The sequence below is a fragment of the Hordeum vulgare genome, unplaced genomic scaffold (assembly GCF_904849725.1).
Source record: "Hordeum vulgare subsp. vulgare unplaced genomic scaffold, MorexV3_pseudomolecules_assembly, whole genome shotgun sequence".
In the NCBI taxonomy this organism is placed as follows: domain Eukaryota; kingdom Viridiplantae; phylum Streptophyta; class Magnoliopsida; order Poales; family Poaceae; genus Hordeum; species Hordeum vulgare.
Genome location: NW_025422495.1, coordinates 242,377 through 261,717, shown reverse-complemented (window position 1 = coordinate 261,717; position 19,341 = coordinate 242,377). Strand labels below are relative to the sequence as shown.

Here is a 19,341-nt window from a genome sequence, read left to right as displayed (position 1 = left end):
GCTAGGCTCGTCAAGCTTAACCCGAGTGTTCCGCGTGCGCAACTGTTTTGCACCCGTTGTATGTGAACGTTGAGTCTATCACACCCGATCATCACGTGGTGTCTCGAAACGACGAACTGTAGCAACGGTGCACAGTCGGGGAGAACACAATTTCCTCTTGAAATTTTAGTGAGAGATCATCTCATAATGCTACCGTCGTTCTAAGCAAAATAAGGTGCATAAAAGGATTAACATCACATGCAATTCATAAGTGACATGATATGGCCATCATCACGTGCTTTTTGATCTCCATCACCAAAGCACCAGCACGATCTTCTTGTCACCGGCGCCACACCATGATCATCCATCAACGTGTTGCCATCGGGGTTGTCGTGCTACTTATGCTATTACTACTAAAGCTACATCCTAGCAAAATAGTAAACGCATCTGCAAGCACAAACGTTAGTATAAAGACAACCCTATGGCTCCTGCCGGTTGCCGTACCATCGACGTGCAAGTCGATATTTCTATTACAACATGATCATCTCATACATCCAATATATCACATCACATCGTTGGCCATATCACATCACAATCATACCCTGCAAAAACAAGTTAGACGTCCTCTAATTTTGTTGTTGCATGTTTTACGTGGTGACCAAGGGTATCTAGTAGGATCGCATCCTACTTACGCAAACACCACAACGGAGATATATGAGTTGCTATTTAACCTCATCCAAGGACCTCCTCGGTCAAATCCGATTCAACTAAAGTTGGAGAAACCGACACTTTCCATTCATCTTTGAGCAAAGGGGGTTACTCGTAACGATGAAACCAGTCTCTCGTAAGCGTACGAGTAATATCGGTCCAAGCCGCTTCAATCCAACAATACCGCGGAATCAAGAAAAGACTAAGGAGGGCAGCAAAACGCACATCACCGCCCACAAAAACTTTTGTGTTCTACTCGAGAAGACATCTACGCATGAACCTAGCTCATGATGCCACTGTTGGGGAACGTCGCATGGGAAACAAAAATTTTCCTACTCGCACGAAGACCTATCATGGTGATGTCCATCTACGAGAGGGGATGAGTGATCTATGTACCCTTGTAGACCGTACAGCAGAAGCGTTAGAGAACACGGTTGATGTAGTGGAACGTCCTCACGTCCCTCGATCCACCCCGCGAACAATCCCGCGATCAGTCCCACGATCTAGTACCGAATGGACGGCACCTCCGCGTTCAGCACACGTACAGCTCGACGATGATCTCGGCCTTCTTGATCCAGCAAGAGAGACGGAGAGGTAGAAGAGTTCTCCGGCAGCGTGACGGCGCTTCGGAGGTTGGTGATGACCTTGTCTCAGCAGGGCTCCGCCCGAGCTCCGCAGAAACGCGATCTAGAGGAAAAACCGTGGAGGTATGTCGTCGGGCTGCCGTGGAAAAGTCATCTCAAATCAGCCCTAAAACCTCCGTATATATAGGTGGGAGGGAGGGGGCCTTGCCTTGGGGTCCAAGGACCCTCAAGGGGGTCGGCCGAGCCAAGGGGCAGGACTCTCCCCCCCCCCCCCAAACCGAGTTGGACTAGGTTTGGTGGGAGGGAGTCCTCCTCCCTTCCCACCTCCTCCTTTTTTTTCTTTTCCTCTTGATTTTTGTTTTCTTGGCGCATAGACCACTTGTGGGCTGTCCCGCCAGCCCACTAAAAGCTGGTGTGTCTCCCCAAGGCCTATGGGCTTCCCCGGGGTGGGTTGCCCCCCCCCCCCCCCCCGGTGAACCCCCGGAACCATTCGTCATTCCCGGTACATTCCCGGTAACTCCGAAAACCTTCCGGTAATCAAATGAGGTCATCCTATATATCAATCTTCGTTTCCGGACCATTCCGGAAACCCTCGTGACGTCCGTGATCTCATCCGGGACTCCGAACAACATTCGGTAACCAACCATATAACTCAAATACGCATAAAACAACGTCGAACCTTAAGTGTGCAGACCCTGCGGGTTCGAGAACTATGTAGACATGACCCGAGAGACTCCTCGGTCAATATCCAATAGCGGGACCTGGATGCCCATATTGGATCCTACATATTCTACGAAGATCTTATCGTTTGAACCTCAGTGCCAAGGATTCATATAATCCCGTATGTCATTCCCTTTGTCCTTCGGTATGTTACTTGCCCGAGATTCGATCGTCAGTATCCGCATACCTATTTCAATCTCGTTTACCGGCAAGTCTCTTTACTCGTTCCGTAATACAAGATCCCGCAACTTACACTAAGTTACATTTCTTGCAAGGCTTGTGTGTGATGTTGTATTACCGAGTGGGCCCCGAGATACCTCTCCGTCACACGGAGTGACAAATCCCAGTCTTGATCCATACTAACTCAACTAACACCTTCGGAGATACCTGTAGAGCATCTTTAAAGTCACCCAGTTACGTTGCGACGTTTGATACACACAAAGCATTCCTCCGGTGTCAGTGAGTTATATGATCTCATAGTCATAGGAATAAATACTTGACACGCAGAAAACAGTAGCAACAAAATGACACGATCAACATGCTACGTCTATTAGTTTGGGTCTAGTCCATCACGTGATTCTCCCAATGACGTGATCCAGTTATCAAGCAACAACACCTTGTTCATAATCAGAAGACACTGATTATCATCGATCAACTGGCTAGCCAACTAGAGGCATGCTAGGGACGGTGTTTTGTCTATGTATCCACGCATGTAAATGAGTCTTCATTCAATACAATTATAGCATGGATAATAAACTATTATCTTGATACAGGAATTATAATAATAACTATATTTATTATTGCCTCTAGGGCATAATTCCAACAGGCGACTCAAAGGGGTTGAACGGGAGAGAGACGACGATTTACCCAGGTTCGGCCCCTCGTGAGGAGGTAAAGTCATACGTCCTGCTTTGAGTTGTATTGATGGAGTTTCGATTACAAAGAGGGCGTAACTCGCCAGACCTAGCAATCGATGATTTCTAACCTGCCCTCTTCTTCCCTGGGACTCGCCTTTATATACAGGTCGAGTCCCTAGGGTTCACAAGGGTACTTTCCTTTCTACAAACCGTGACCCTTACGATCTCTAAGTCGCCATCTTCCAAAGCTTGGAAACCTTTCGGAAGTTGTAAACCGGCATACAACCTTTGGTCTTGCCAGGCCAAGGCCCGAACCACGCTTCGATGAATCGCCTGATTTGGTGACCCGGCCCAACCAGGGCGGGTTATCAATAGGTAATATCCCCAACACCAACTGAAGATCTGGTTTTCCCAACAGAAGATCTCCCTTTGCCGGCGAGACGCTAATAGTGTTGCCCATCAACTAGCATGTACGGGTCGTACGTATTTACCGAACCACTTTGAGGAGTGGGGAAACATTGTTCATGCCCAAGTGGCAATTTGTGTTGAGGGGGATTTGCCCTCATGCCGTAATAGTTAATGAGAATTGCGGTTGCCTTCAAAAAAAATATCTCCAATGAATGATATTTTCTTATTATCCATTTTATGATCCCTGTTATTTGTCATTTTCTCAAGGCACTGAATTCCATGTTAATTTGACTAGGAGAGGAATGGACGAGTACAGGACTCTTCTGTAAACCAACAAGAGGTCACCGGTCAAGAACATCACCATCACTTAGACGAGCCAGTAGGTGGTATGCACCCAACTTCAGTTGGTAGCTAGTAGCCAAGTCTCCTAGCCAGAAACATCACGTTCATGTAGAGGCACTAGTTGGCTTGTGATGTCCATTCTTTGGAGTTCTTTTTTTATTTTGGCAGCCACTCACTTATTCGGCATTCATCTCTACTCGTCTGTGTGTCTGCCATGGCAATGCGCACTGCTCTCAAGATCTTAACTATCTTGTCTGTGCTTGTAGTTCTTGCTGCAGATCAGGTCGAAGGGCGGCATCATTTGCCTGATTGTCCTTCTTTCTCGTGTGGCCCTCTCAAAAATGTGTCATCTCCATTTCATCAGGCAAGTGATCCACCTGGGTGTGGTCATCCATCTTACGAGCTAATTTGCAGTGGTACGAAGGCTTCAATTCACATCGACGATGCAACATACTATGTATCTTCCATCAACTACAGTAGTTCTTCCTTCTGGGTCGTCGATGCCGACATGGATTTATACAACAGCTGCCCTCTACCTCGGTGGAATCGGCCTCCGTTTAGATACCAGAACCACATGGAAGTCGAATTGGAACCCCTTTAATATAATAAGGCTTGCTTTCTTACATGCTCTCGGGAAGTAAAGGACAATGGTATGTACATGTCTGTTGCTTGCCTTAGCACAAATCATACTTATGTTTATGTGTTAACTGGTTATGGATCTTATTCAATGGAGTATCTCGAGCTTTCTTGTGGGTACTTGGCTAGAATTCCTCGGCCTTGGGACAGTCCAGGGCCGCTAGAAAATGCAAGTTATGCAGATGTTGTGAAATCCATGAGGATTGGATTTGTTGTTCGATTCCCTTTCAAATATGACATTCGCCTGAGTAGCACAATCATTAAAGAGTGCCTAATACTCCAGTTTCGGTGAGTTTTGCGTGTATAAGTGTCTTATCCCAAAACCGTTAAGCCCCTCTTCCATTCCTTCTATGTCTCCTTGGATGGTATTGCAGCGACTTATCGCAGGATTGTAGTGATGGCGTCAAGAATTGTGACAGAGAAAGCATCGCTCAAGCTTGGGGGAGGCTTAAATCAATGCTATGTTCATGCCCAAATCATGAGCTCTCGAGAGAAATTATCATTCAGAACTTCTATGCTCGGCTTTCGCATGATGATCGCACCATGCTTGACACTTCCTGTACCAGTTCTTTTATGAAGAGAGATATTGACTTCAAATGGAATTTATTGGAGAGAATTAAAAACAACTCTAAAGATTCGGAGCTTGAAGAAGGTAAGGACCAGGTATGAATTTCACGTTTGATTGCGTTTAATCCTTTGTTGAGACAAATACCTTTAGTGATTTTAGTGCTAAGTATGGACTTGACTCTGAGATAGTAGCTTCATTGTGTGAATCCTTTGCTGCTCATATTGATCTCCCCAAAGAGAAGTGGTTTAAATATCATCCTCCTTTACAAGTCAATGTAGTTAAACCCACTCCAGTTGAAGAGAAAGTCATTGCCTATAATGATCCTGTTGTTCCCAGTGCTTACATTGAGAAACCACCTTTCCCTGTTAGGATAAAGGAACATTCTAAAGCTTCAACTATGATACCTAGAGGCTATATTAGAACACCTGCACCCCCTGAGAAAATTAGAGTTGAACCTAGCATTGCTATTATCAAAGATCTTCTGTCCGACGATGTTGAGGGACATAATATTCACTTCTGTGAAGATGCTGCTAGAATTGCTAAACCTCACACTAGAGACAAACATAGGCCTATTGTTGGCATGCATGTGGTTTCTGTTAAGATAGGAGATCATTGTTATCATGGTTTATGTGACGTGCGTGCTAGTGTTAGTGCAATACCTCAATCCTTATACGATGAAATCAAAGATGAGATTGCACCTGTTGAGATAGAGCCTATTGATGTCACTATTCAGCTTGCCAGTAGAGATACTATCTGGCCTGTGGGAATTGTTAGGGATGTTGAAGTCTTGTGTGGTAAAACGAAGTATCCTGCTGATTTCCTCGTTCTTGCTACTGCACAAGATAGCTTTTGTCCCATCATATTTGGCAGACCCTTCCTCAATACTCTCAATGCTCATATTGATTGTGAGAAGCAAACTGTCACTGTTGGCTTTGAAGGTGTGTCACATGAGTTCAATTTCTCTAAGTTTGGTAGACAACCTCATGAAAAGGAGTTGCCTAGTAGGGATGAAACTATTGCCTTCGCTTCTATTGCCGTGCCTCCTACTGATCCCTAAGAGCAATACTTGCTTGAGCACGAAAATGATATGCATATGGATGAAAGGGATGAGATAGATAGAGTTGTCTTAGAACAATATCCTATCCTTAAGAACAATTTTCCTGTTGATCTGCTTGGGGATCCACCCCCACCAAAGGGTGATCCTATGTTCGAGCTTAAACAGTTGCCTGATACTCTTAAGTATACCTACCTTGACGAAAAGGAGATATATCCTCTCATTATTAGTGCTGGCCTCTCAGAGCATGAAGAAACGAAGTTACTAAAAACTCTGAGGAAGCACCGTGCTGCTATTGGATATACTCTTGATGATCTTAAGTGCATTAGTCCTACCCTATGCCAGCACAAGATTAAAACTGATCCTGACTTCAAACCAGTTGCTGATCATCAAAGGAGATTGAATCCTAAGATGAAAGAGGTAGTAAGAAATCAAATACTATAGCTCCTGGAAGCAGGTATTATCTATCCTGTTGCTCATAGCGATTGGGTGAGTCCGGTGCATTGCGTCCCTAAGAAGGGAGGCATTACCATTGTCCCTAATGATAAGGATGAACTGATCCCACAGAGGATTATTACTGGTTATAGGATGGTGATCAATTTTAGGAAATTGAATAAAGCCACTAGGAAAGATCATTAACCTTTGCCTTTTATCGACCAAATGCTAGAAAGACTGTCCAAACACACACACTTCTGCTTTCTAGACGGTTATTCTGGTTTCTCCCAAATACCAGTTGCACAATCTGATCAGGAGAAAACCACTTTCACCTACCCTTTTGGTACCTTTGCTTATAGATGTATGCCTTTTGGCTTATGTAATGCACCTGCCACCTTTCCAAGATGTATGATGGATATATTCTATGACTTTTGTGAAAAGATTGTCGAGGTTTTCATGGATGACTTTTCCATTTACGGGTCTTCCTTTGATGATTGCCTCAGCAACCTTGATCGAGTCTTACAGAGATGTAAAGACACCAATCTTGTCTTGAATTGGGAGAAGTGCCACTTTACGGTTAATGAAGGCGTCGTCTTAGGACATAAAATTTCTGAAAGAGGTATTGAAGTCGATAAGGCTAAGGTTGGTGCAATCGAGAAAATGCCATACCCCACAGATATCAAAGGTATAAGAAGTTTCCTTGGTCATGCTGGTTTCTACAGAAGGTTCATTAACGACTTCTCTAAGATTTCTAGGCCTCTTACCAATCTCTTACAAAAGGATATTCCTTTTGTTTTTTACGATGATTGTGAGGAAGACTTCGAAATACTTAAGAGGGCTTTGATAACTGCAACTATTGTTCAACCACCTGATTGGAACTTACCTTTTGAGATCATGTGTGACGCTAGTGATTATGCTGTTGGTGCTGTTCTAGGGCAAAGAGTTGACAAGAAGTTGAATGTTATGCACTACGCTAGTAAAACTCTAGACAGTGCCCAGAGAAACTATGCCACTACGGAGAAGGAATTTTTAGCGGTCGTGTTTGCATGTGAAAAGTTCAGGTCTTACATAGTTGATTCCAAAGTCACTATTCACACTAATCATGTTGCTATTAAGTACCTCATGCAGAAGAAGGACGCTAAACCTAGACTTATCAGATGGGTTCTCTTGCTACAAGAATTTGATTTGCACGTTGTCGACAGAAAGGGTGCTGATAACCCAATAGCAGATAACTTATCTAGGTTGGAGAACGTTCTAGATGACCCACAACCTATTGATGATAGCTTTCCCGGCGAGCAATTGAATGTCATCAATGCTTCATGTAGTGCACCGTGGTATGCTGATTATGCAAACTATATCGTTGCCAAATACATACCACCTAGTTTGACATACCAGCAAAAGAAGAAATTCTTCTTTGACTTGAGACACTACTTTTGGGATGATCCTCACCTTTATAAAGGAGTAGATGGTGTTATTAGACGTTGTGTACCTGAACATGAAAGGGACAGATCCTACAGAAGTGTCACTCCGAGGCCTACGGAGGACACCATGCGGGAGATAGAACTGCACACAAGGTATTGCAATCAGGTTTCTATTGGCCCACTCTCTTCAAGGATGCCCGTCAGTTTGTCTTGTCCTATTACGAATGTCAAAGAATAGGTAATATTAGCAAACGTCAGAAAATGCCTATGAACTATTCACTTGTCATTGAACCATTTGATGTTTGGGGCTTTGATAATATGGGACCTTTTCCCAAATCCAACGGGTATACGCATATCTTAGTTGCTGTTGATTATGCCACTAAGTGGGTGGAAGATATCCCCACTAGTAGTGCTGATCACAACACCTCTATCAAGATGCTGAAAGAAGTTATCTTCCCTAGATTTGGAGTCCCTAGATATCTAATGACCGACGGTGGTTCACACTTCATTCATGGTGCTTTCCGTAAAACACTTGCTAAGTACGATGTCAACCATAGAATTGCGTCTCCCTATCACCCTCCGTCAAGTGGTCAAGTAGAGCTAAGTAATAGAGAGATTAAACTGATTCTACAAAAGAGTGTCAACGGATCTAGAAAGAATTGGTCTAAGAAGCTCGATGATGAATTGTGGGCTTATAGAACTGCCTATGAGAATCCCATGGGCATGTCTCCGTACAAAATGGTGTATGGGAAAGCATGTCACTTACCTCTTGAGCTAGAGCATAAAGCTTATTGGGCAATCAAAGAGCTCAACTTTGATTTCAAACTTGCCGGTGAGAAGAGGTTATTTGATATTAGCTCGCTTGATGAGTGGAGAACGCAGGCATATGAGAATGCCAAGCTGTTCAAAGAGAAGGTTAAGAGGTGGCATGATAAGAGGATACAAAAGCGTGAGTTCAATATAGGTGATTATGTCTTGCTATATGACTCTCGTTTAAGATTCTTTGCAGGCAAGCTTCTCTCTAAATGGGAAGGTCCCTATGTTGTTGAGGAAGTAAATCGTTCTGGTACTATCAAGATCAACAACACGAAAGGTAATTGTCCGAGAGTTGTAAATGGGCAGAGAATCAAGCATTATATCTCAGGTACTCCCATAAATGTTGAAAGCAATATCATCAATACCATAACTCCGGAAGAATACCTAAGGGATATTGATCAGCCTGTTTCAGACTCCGAAAACGAAGAGGTATGTGATTCGGTAAGAAAATGGAGTCCAAAACTTTGCCAATAGGAAATTTTCTCCGTTTTGGAATACTTGAAAAAATACAAAAATTGGAAGTAGTCCGGAAAGTGCGCAAGGAGGCGAGAAGCCTGCACGTGCGTGGGCCCACCCCCTGGCTGCGCCGTGAGGGCTTGTGGCCACCTCGTGCGCCTCCTGGACTCGGTTTTCGTGCAGGGTACTCCTTCTGGTCTGAAAAAAATCATTATATATACTTCCGTTTGGTCTGACCCCTGCATCACGCAGATTTCCTCTGTTTTTCGTTTCGAGCCTATTTTCTGCCGCAGATCAAGGCCAAGATGTCTTCTCAGGATTCAGAGGGGGAGAGCTATGTGGCTGATTACCTTGCTAAACCCAAGGTCTATGGGGACTTTGATCCTTATGGCTGGACCTCTGATGAGGAAGAATATTATGATCCAAGGAGAAGGAACAAACGAGTTCCGATGAAGAGGAGGCTCCTCTTCCTCAACCTGGACGCACGCATGTGGAGTTCAAGAAGTCGAGCCTCCCTGACTCAAGGAAGAAGCCTAAGACCTTGTTTATCCCTTCTGGTTTCTTGCAGGAGAGTAAGCAGGAATTATGCCAAAGGGTGTTGAAGCTTGAAGAGGAAATGATGATCTAAGGGAGCAGAATTTTATGCTCAAGAGGAAATTAAACAAGCTCAAGACCTCTTCAACAACTCCACCACCTTCGCCACCAAAGGAAGACAACTGAGCATTGGTATGAGCAATCCCCTTGGCTTTTGCCAAGCTTGGGGGAGTTGCCCCGGTATCGTATCACCATCACATCTTTTGCCTTTACCTTTGTTCTAGTTTTCCTTTTCAGTTTTCTTTTTTCTCTAGTAGTTTTAAAGTCTTAGTGTTTTAGTCTTGAGTTTTTCTTTGTGTCACCCCCGATGTATTCGAGCTCGTGAGCCATATAATAAAGAGTGTCTTAGTTAAAGGGCTTTGCCTCTTGCCATGATCAAAAGAGTGAGAATAGAACAAAAGCATGAAAGATCATGTAATGATCTTATGGGAATTGATGGCTTCACATATAAAAAGAATGAGGATTGAAACTTGTTGAGGGTAGGCAAACGTAGACCTTGGTCATTGTTGCAATTAATAGGAAGTGATAAGGAAGGAGAGGTTCACATATAAATATATCATCTCTGACACCATCTATGATTGTGAACACTCACCAAACTATTGCATGCCCAAAAGTAGATGTTGGACAAGGAAGACAACGTAATGGATTGTGTTTGCTTGGCTCTGAACAATGTTATATGATTAGAGATCCCTTAGCATGTGACGATTGCTTCCACCTCACATTAGCCAAACCTCCCGCACCAAGTAGAGATACTACTTGTGCATCCATAAACCTTCAAACCAGTTTTGCCATGAGTGTCCACCATACCTACCTATGGATTGAATAAGATCCCTCAAGTAAGTTGTCATCGGTGCAAGCAATAAAAATTGCTCTCTAATATGTATGATCTATTAGTGTGTGGAAAATAAGCTTTATACGAGCATGTGATGAGGAAGACATAAAAGCGACACACTGCATAATAAAGTTCTTTATCACAGGAGGCAATATAAAGTGACGTTCCTCCGCACTAAGAGGACACGCATCCAAACCTCAAAAGCGCATGACAACCTCTGCTTCCCTCTGCGAAGGGCTTATCTTGTACCTTTACTTTTTGCCCTTGAAAGAGTCATGGTGATCTTCACCAATTCCTTATTTTGCCTTTGTCTTGGCTACCGTCACATGCTTGGGAAAGATCTATATTCATATGTCAACTTGGAGGTAGGCATTCATGAATTATTATTGTTGACATTACCCTTGAGGTAAGCAGTTGGGAGGCAATACTATAATCCCCTATCTTTCTCTGTGTTCAGCTGAAACTTTGATCTCATGAGTACCACGTGAGTTGTAGCAATTGTAGAGAATGAAAGAATGATTGAGTATGTGGATTTGCTTTACAAGCTCTTATTTGACTCTTTCTGATGTTGTGATAGATTGCAATTGCTTCAGTGACTAAAGGCAATCGGTTGTTACTTCTCGGTAAGGTTCTTGATCCATGCTTTACTTTGTGAAGGAATTATCACTTTAGCATGAGAGATTATATGTTGGTATTGTTGTCCTGAGCTTGATCATGATGCATGCATGTTCGTATCTTGTTTTGTCGACACCTCTCTTCCTAAACATGTGGACATATTTATTGAGCTCGGCTTTCGCTTGAGGGCAAGTGAGGTCTAAGCTTGGGGGAGTTGATACGTCCATTTTGCATCATGTTTTCATGTTGATATTTATCGCTTCTTTGCCTGTTATTTCACTTCACGGTACTATTCTTATGCCTTTTCTCTCTTATTTTGCAAGGTTTACATGAAGAGGGAGAATACCAGCAACTGGAATTCTGGCCTGAAAGTGGAGCAAAGTTGAGATACCTATTCTGCGCAATTCCAAACGCCGTGAAAATAAACGAGGATTTTTTCCCAATTTATCAAAAATACTGGGCCGAAGAAGTGCCAGAGGGGCACCAGGGGGTGCCCACAAGCCTGCACGGCGCGGTCACGCCCCCAGGCCACGCCATGGGGGCTTGTGGGCAACCCACTGGCCCACTGGCCCCCCTCTTTTGCTATATGGAGGGTTTCGTCCAGGAAAAAATCAAGGAGGAGCTTTTTCGTGGTTTCGCCGCCGCCACGAGGCGGAACTTGAGCAGAACCAATCTAGAGCTCCGGCAGGACGATCCTGCCGGGGAAACTTCCGTCCCAGAGGGGGAAATCATCGCCATCGTCATCACCAACACTCCTCTCATCGGAGGGGACTCATCACCATCAACATCTTCATCAGCATCATCTCATCTCCAAACCCTAGTTCATCACTTGTAACCAATCTCCGTCTCGCGACTCCGATTGGTACTTGTAAGGTTGCTAGTAGTGTTGATTACTTTTTGTAGTTGATGCTAGTTGGATTATTTGGTGGAAGAGTTTATGTTCAGATCCTTGATGCTACTCATTACCTCTCTGGTCATGAATATGATTATGCTTTGTGAGTAGTTACGTTTGTTCCTGAGGACATGGGATAAGTCATGCTAATAGTAGTCATGTGAATTTGGTATTCGTTCGGTAATTTGATATGTTGTATGTTGTTTTTCCTCTAGTGGTGTTATGTGAACGTCGACTACATAACACTTCACCATTATTTGGGCCTAGAGGAAGGCATTGGGAAGTAGTAAGTAGATGATGGGTTGCTAGAGTGACAGAAGCTTAAACCCTAGTTTATGCGTTACTTCGTAAGGGGCTGATTTGGATCCACTAGTTTAATGCTATGGTTAGACTTTGTCTTAATTCTTCTTTCGTAGTTGCGGATGCTTGCGAGAGGGGTTAATCATAAGTGGGATGATTGTCCAAGTAAGGGCAGTACCCAAGCGCCGGCCACCCACATATCATACTATCAAAGTAACGAACGCGAATCATATGAACATGATGAAACTAGCATGACAGAAATTCCCGTGTGTCCTCGGGATCATTTTTCCTCCTATAAGACTTTGTCCAGGCTTGTCCCTTGCTACAAAAGGGATTGGGCCACTTTGCTGCACCATTGCTACTTTTGTTACTTGTTGCTTGCTACGAATCATCTCAACACACAATCACTTGTCACCGATAATTTCAGTGCTTGCAGATATTTCCTTGTTGAAAACCACTTGTCAGATCCTTCTGCTGCTCGTTTGGTTCGACACTCTTACTTATCGAAAGGACTACGATTGATCCCCTATACTTGTGGGTCATCAATATTGAACAAGGATGGTGGGAACACCAGCTCGAAACTAACAAGACATTGCACCACATCACTCCTTAACCTTGGCAGGATTACCGGATCGATCACCTTCTGAGAGATTGCATTGAGGAATGCACATAGCTTCACAATGGCTAATCGAACGTTTTTCGGTAGAAGCTCCCTCAATGCAACTGGAAGCAGTTTCGTCATAATCACGTGACAGTCATGAGACTTTAGGTTCTGAAACTTTTTCTCTGCCATATTTATTATTTCCTTTATATTCGACGAGAAGCTAGACGGGACCTTCATGTTGAGCAGGCATGAGGTGGGCGCGGACGATTGACGACGGTGAAGACGGGGACGGGACAGGACGGGCCGCCAAAGCTACACAAAACTTGAGGAAAATGGAGCTTGGACAAGGAGATTCGAGAGGAGAAAGCTTAAGTGTGGCTCGGGCATTTCATCGAACACCTCATGTGCATAGGAGGTGAGCTAGAGCACCACAAAGCTCTTCCACAGCCATCCAAAAAAACAGAGCAGTGCACTGCTCTGCTCGCGGGTGGGGGGTATATATAGGCCAACCATTTGGTCCGAGTTTGTGGTTGGAATCGAAACTAGAGTTCAACATTTGGTCCCGGTTCCACCCACAAACCGGGACTAATTGTTGTGAGTCAGGAGCGAGTCACAGTGGTCCCGGTTCGTGTGCGGAACCGAGACCAAATGGGTCATACGAACCATGACCAATAGCCCATCAGGCCCGGCTGGCGCCCTAGCCTCACAAACCGGGACCGATGCCCCCATGGGTACCGGTTCGTGAGTGAACCGGGACTAATGGGATTTCATCAAGTGGACGAAAGCCTTCTTTTCTACTCATGGATGCCTCTTGGTACTCCCATTTTGATGTGCGAACATGTGTATATGTAAAGTATATGCAATATATCATATTTTCATGATTTAAGAGAAATGCTAAATAAGGTTTTGCTCCGCTATAGCCTTTCATAGCTTCTGATCGAGCCGCTGCTAAATGGCATAGCCCGCTATTTAAAATATTGGAAATAATTGACCTTGCGTTATGGAAAATGCTTTTAGTTAGTCCTGTACAGAAAAAGCTTCCACTTAATAGTTTATTTCAGTATTTTTCAGTCGGGTGTGGTTTAAATGATGTCCATTATAAATTGTAATCTGCAGGCACTTGGAACCAAGGTAAATATCAATGAATCTACCGATTTAATCTGCACGTGGTTTGAAGATATTCTGGGGAGTTAGTTTCATATTAGTAGGGGTTTAGTGAACTAGATAAATATGAGGAATTGGATCAGCCTTAGTTTTTCATTTTTGCAAAAACATGCCTTGCTAACTGTAAAACCAATATCTCCAATGAATGATATTTTCTTATTATCCATTTTATGATCCCTGTTATTTGTCATCTTCTCAAGGCACTGAATTCCATGTTAATATGACTAGGACAGGATTGGACCAGTACAGGACTCTTCTGTAAACCAACAAGAGGTCACCGGTCAAGAACATCACCATCACTTAGACGAGCCAGTAGGTGGTATGCACCCAACTTTAGTTGGCAGCTAGTAGCCAAGTCTCCTAGCCAGAAACATCACGTTCATGTAGAGGCACTAGTTGGCATGTAATGTCCATTCTTTGGAGTTCTTTTTTTTATTTTGGCAGCCACTCACTTATTCGGCCATTCATCTCTACTCGTCTGTGTGTCTGCCATGGCAATGCGCACTGCTCTCAAGATCTTAACTATCTCGTCTGTGCTTGTAGTTCTTGCTGCAGATCAGGTCGAAGGGCGGCATCATTTGCCTGATTGTCCTTCTTTCTCGTGTGGCCCTCTCAGAAATGTGTCATCTCCATTTCGTCAGGCAAGTGATCCACCTGGGTGTGGTTATCCATATTACGAGCTAATTTGCAGTGGTACGAAGGCTTCAATTCACATCGACGATGCAACATACTATGTATCTTCCATCAACTACAGTAGTTCTTCCTTCTGGGTCGTCGATGCCGACATGGATTTATACAACAGCTGCCCTCTACCTCGGTGGAATCGGCCTCCGTTCAGATACCAGAACCACATGGAAGTCGAATTGGAACCCCTTTCATATAATAAGGCTTGCTTTCTTACATGCTCTCGGGAAGTAAAGGACAATGGTATGTACATGCCTGTTGCTTGCCTTAGCACAAATCATACTTATTTTATGTGTTAACTGGTTATGGATCTTATTCAATGGAGTATCTCGAGCTTTCTTGTGGTTACTTGGCTAGAATTCCTCGGCCTTGGGACAGTCTAGGGCCGCTAGAAAATGCAAGTTATGCAGATGTTGTGAAATCCATGAGGATTGGATTTGCTGTTCGATTCCCTTTCAGATATGACATTGGCCTGAGTAGCACAATCATTAAAGAGTGCCTAATACTCCAGTTTCGGTGAGTTTTGCCTGTATAAGTGTCTTATCCCAAAACCGTTAAGCCCCTCTTTCATTCCTTCTATGTCTCGTTGGATGGTATTGCAGCGACTTATCGCAGGATTGTAGTGATGGCGTCAAGAGTTGTGTTCGGAAAATTCTTTTGGTCGATGGAGCTTTCTGGGAGTGCTCACTGTATGCAACTGGATATGATGATTATCCCTCAGGAATCATAGCGTTAGTCTTCTTCTCTATGAAGTGGCTAGCTGGTAATTCCGAATGTTCTGATCTTAATTGCAGTTTCTTCATCATCACATCTACGCATGTGTGTACCCACCCACTAAAACTATATAAACTTGTTTATGCAGTGTTATGCAGGTTTGTGTTGGCACCACTGGCTGTGTTGATCTTCCTCGCCCACAAGTATTGGAAAACGAGGATCACAATTGATGCTGTCGAGAAGTTCCTCCGAATGCAACAAATGCTAGGTCCAATGAGGTATGCCTACACTGACATCACAGCAATCACAAGCCATTTCAGAGATAAGCTGGGTCAGGGAGGCTACGGGTCTGTGTTCAAGGGTGTGCTATTGCCAGGCAATGTTCATGTTGCTGTCAAGATGCTAGAGGGCAATCCTAACTGCAATGGAGAAGATTTTATCAATGAAGTCTCAACCATCGGTAGGATCCATCACGTTAACGTGGTGCGCCTCATGGGATTCTGCTCAGAGGAAATGAGGAGAGCACTGGTTTACGAGTACATGCCTCAAGGTTCTCTGGACAAGTACATCTTCTCGGCTGAGAAGACTTTCTCCTGGGACAAGCTCAACGAGATCGCTTTGGGCATTGCGAGGGGTATCAACTACCTGCACCAGGGTTGCGAGATGCAGATTCTCCACTTCGACATCAAGCCGCACAACATCTTGCTAGACAACAATTTCATCCCTAAAGTTGCTGATTTCGGTCTCGCTAAATTATACCCAAGGGACAACAGTTTTGTGCCATCGAGAGCCCTACGTGGAACAATTGGGTACATAGCTCCTGAGATGATATCCAGGAGCTTTGGTGTCATATCGAGCAAGTCTGACGTTTACAGCTTTGGAATGTTGTTGTTGGAGATGACTGGAGGAAGAAGGAACGCTGATCCAAATGCGGCGAACTCAAGCCAGTCTTACTACCCATCATGGGTGTATGACAAACTAACTGCTCCAGTAGTAGATGCGATATGTCCAGTTGCAAGCATGCATGAATTGGAGAAGAAGCTGTGCATCGTTGGATTATGGTGCATTCAGATGAAGTCACATGACAGGCCAACGATGAGCGAGGTCATAGACATGTTGGAAGGTGGCTTTGATGGCCTGCAGATGCCTTCCAGGCCATTCTTCTGCGACGACGATCACATCGCTGTCCCAGATTCGTACACTTTGTTGTCCGAGCTGACAGAGATCTCGGAGGAGGATGAGTAGCATGTGTCTGTGTGTGTGTATGTGTGTGATTTAAGGTCTCAAGTCTTAAGAAATAACCTGCTATTATGTTTTCCCAGTCCTGTGAAGTTTTATGTGGAAAGATGTAATAATATTTAGCAGTTAGAGGATGATGTAAAAAATGATGTAAAAATGGTAATTGAAACGTAATTATCTTCCCGGAAGACACACACAAAAAGCATGATGTAAAAAATGCAGAGTACCCTGTTTTCTTCAGCTGCTGATGATGCTTGAAATTTTTGGAGTAGGTATGAACAGACCCAGCCTATCCTGTATGAAGTATGAACCCTTGTGATTGATAAAGCTTGGGCTTAGTGTATGGAAATGATGATGATTGTAGAGGAATTCGTGTCGACGACGGTGTTCACACTTTTATCTATTTTTCCTAAGGCCAAATTCTTGTAACCATGAATGTGAGTGTGTACCTGCAGTCCAGTGTTGCATTTTTTTTATAAAAGGCTTTTATTACTTAAAAGTTTAAGCATTACACCCATCCTCTGCATAACTAGGATGTACACATATGAACCAAAGTAGTCAGAGCACCAGCGAGCTCACTGTTAGGTCAGGGTAAGAAAAATAAAGTTGGTTTTCTTGCTGTCATACACATTCCAATTTAAAGTTCAACAGAAAACTACTGTACAAGCCAAGAATACAACCTCCTGCCGTATGCGTTCTAGCGATTACGAGTGCGATTGTAGACTCGCTGTCGTCCAATCCTGCATCTTCAGCAGTAAACAGTCGCTGCGAGAAGGAAGAGTGCTCTAGTTCATATATATGAACCACTGCAAACGACTGGACAGCACCAGCAACCTCACTCCGAGGGCACCTCCCTCTCGAAACAGGCTTGCGCCCCGCTTTATATATAAAGCATAAGTTCCAGCATCCATACAACCACAGCCCAACATAGTGATAAAACAAAAGAGCGCTGGGGCAACAGCACAGTCACGCCCAAGAAAAGGAAAAAAGAAAACAGAAAACGCCAACAAAGGGGCAAGCTAAGCATCATGGGAGCGGGGGGAGAGCCGCCGGGCGGACATCATCAGCGCGTCCAGATAGCCCTGAAGCTGGTCGCGGTCTCGGGGCCTAACGAGCGGATGCCAATGCTGCAAGAAGGCAAAGAATTTGAAGAACGAGTCAGATGCATGCCGCTGAAACACCCGCTCAATCACCATCTTATTGCGAGTCGTCCAAAGAGTCAACGTCAGTGCTGCGAATACCAGCCAGAACAATCGGCGCTTACGGCCAGCCTGGGTGTCCCTTACATACAGAAATTCTGCGAGGTCATGGGCCTCTCACTCAGGTCCCAGAGCCTCACGCACAAAGCACCAAAGGGCTTGTGCCGCAACGCAGGAGAATAGAATGTGAGTTCCAGTCTTCGGGACGTGGCACAGGGGACAGGTGCCGTTACCCGGACCATGACGTTTCAGCACCTCGGTCCCTGAAGGCAGGCAGTCACGGAGAAGCTGTCAAACGAAAATCTTAATCTTCACGGGCAACGGTGCCTTCCAAAATGGGGATAACCACGGAAGGACCGGCAACCTGCACAGAACCAAATATGCCGAGCTAACGGAGAATTCTCCCGAAGGAGAAAGACCCCAAGACACATAATCTCTACCCGACGAGACTAGGAGAGGCACCACTTCCTTCAAGATCTCCCACTCGTGGACCTCGGCTGTACCGAGGGGGTGGCGGAACGCAACATGCCATCCGTCCTCCAGAGCGGACGTGGAGACAAGGGCGGTTGGGTCGCCGCAAAGAGTAAAGAGCATCGGGAATTGCAGGCGTAAAGGTTCCCCATCCAGCCACGGGTCCAACCAAAACTGAGTCCCAGACCCATTGCCCGCCGAGACCCGTAGGCCCAGTCTAATATCACTCTTGATGCCTTGAATAGATTTCCAGAACTGCGACCCAGTCGCGAGCGAGCAGGCCAAGAGGGGTCTACCCTGAAGGTACTTGGCCTCAATCAATTGTAGCCACAGATCCCCATCTCCCTGCAGGATCCGCCACACCCAACGCAGCATCAGGGCAACGTTCATGCGGCGGGATGCAGGTATGCCCAAGCCCCCTCGATCCTTCGGTAAGCAAATATCGGCCCACTTCACCATGTGGTATTTGGGGCTACCATCCCGTGCCTGCCAGAAGAACCTAGCCAGCTCCTTGTCAAAGGAGCTATGCACGCCTTCAGACAAGATATACATCCCCATCATATACATGGGGAGACTCGCAAGGTTAACGCTAATGAGGACGGTCTTGCTGCCCTTAGACGTGAACCTGCCGCACCAGGGCTCCGCACGGGACGCTACTCGTCCCACCAGCGGATCAAACCCGCTAACCATGATCCTGGACTCAGCCAGAGGCATCCCCAAATAAGAGATGGGGAGGACAGCCAGGGCAAGGAAAGTCCCATCTCTGTCATCCAAATTTCTACAGGAATAATTTCACACATGTAAACGTCGAAACGACTTGTAGACCGAGAATAAATTGCTACCACATTCCAATTTAATATGTGTTAATTTCAGCCGTATAAAAAGACATTCAAATGACTTGGAAGTCCAGCAAAAAAACTAAAAGCTAAGAATGTGACCTCCTGCCGTATGGGTTCTTGCGATGACCTCTGCCTTATGTGTCCCGCATCTTCGGCAGAGAGTCATGAATGCGATTGTAGACTTGCTCTGAAAATTCCAGGCCCGGTATC

The 19,341-nt window shown here is 44.8% G+C and overlaps 1 pseudogene; it reads left to right on the top strand.

Annotated features, from left to right (window-relative positions):
• The first annotated feature begins 3,812 nt into the window (after positions 1 to 3,812).
• Positions 3,813 to 16,628, top strand: LOC123417897 (annotated as a pseudogene).
• Positions 16,629 to 19,341: the final 2,713 nt, after the last annotated feature.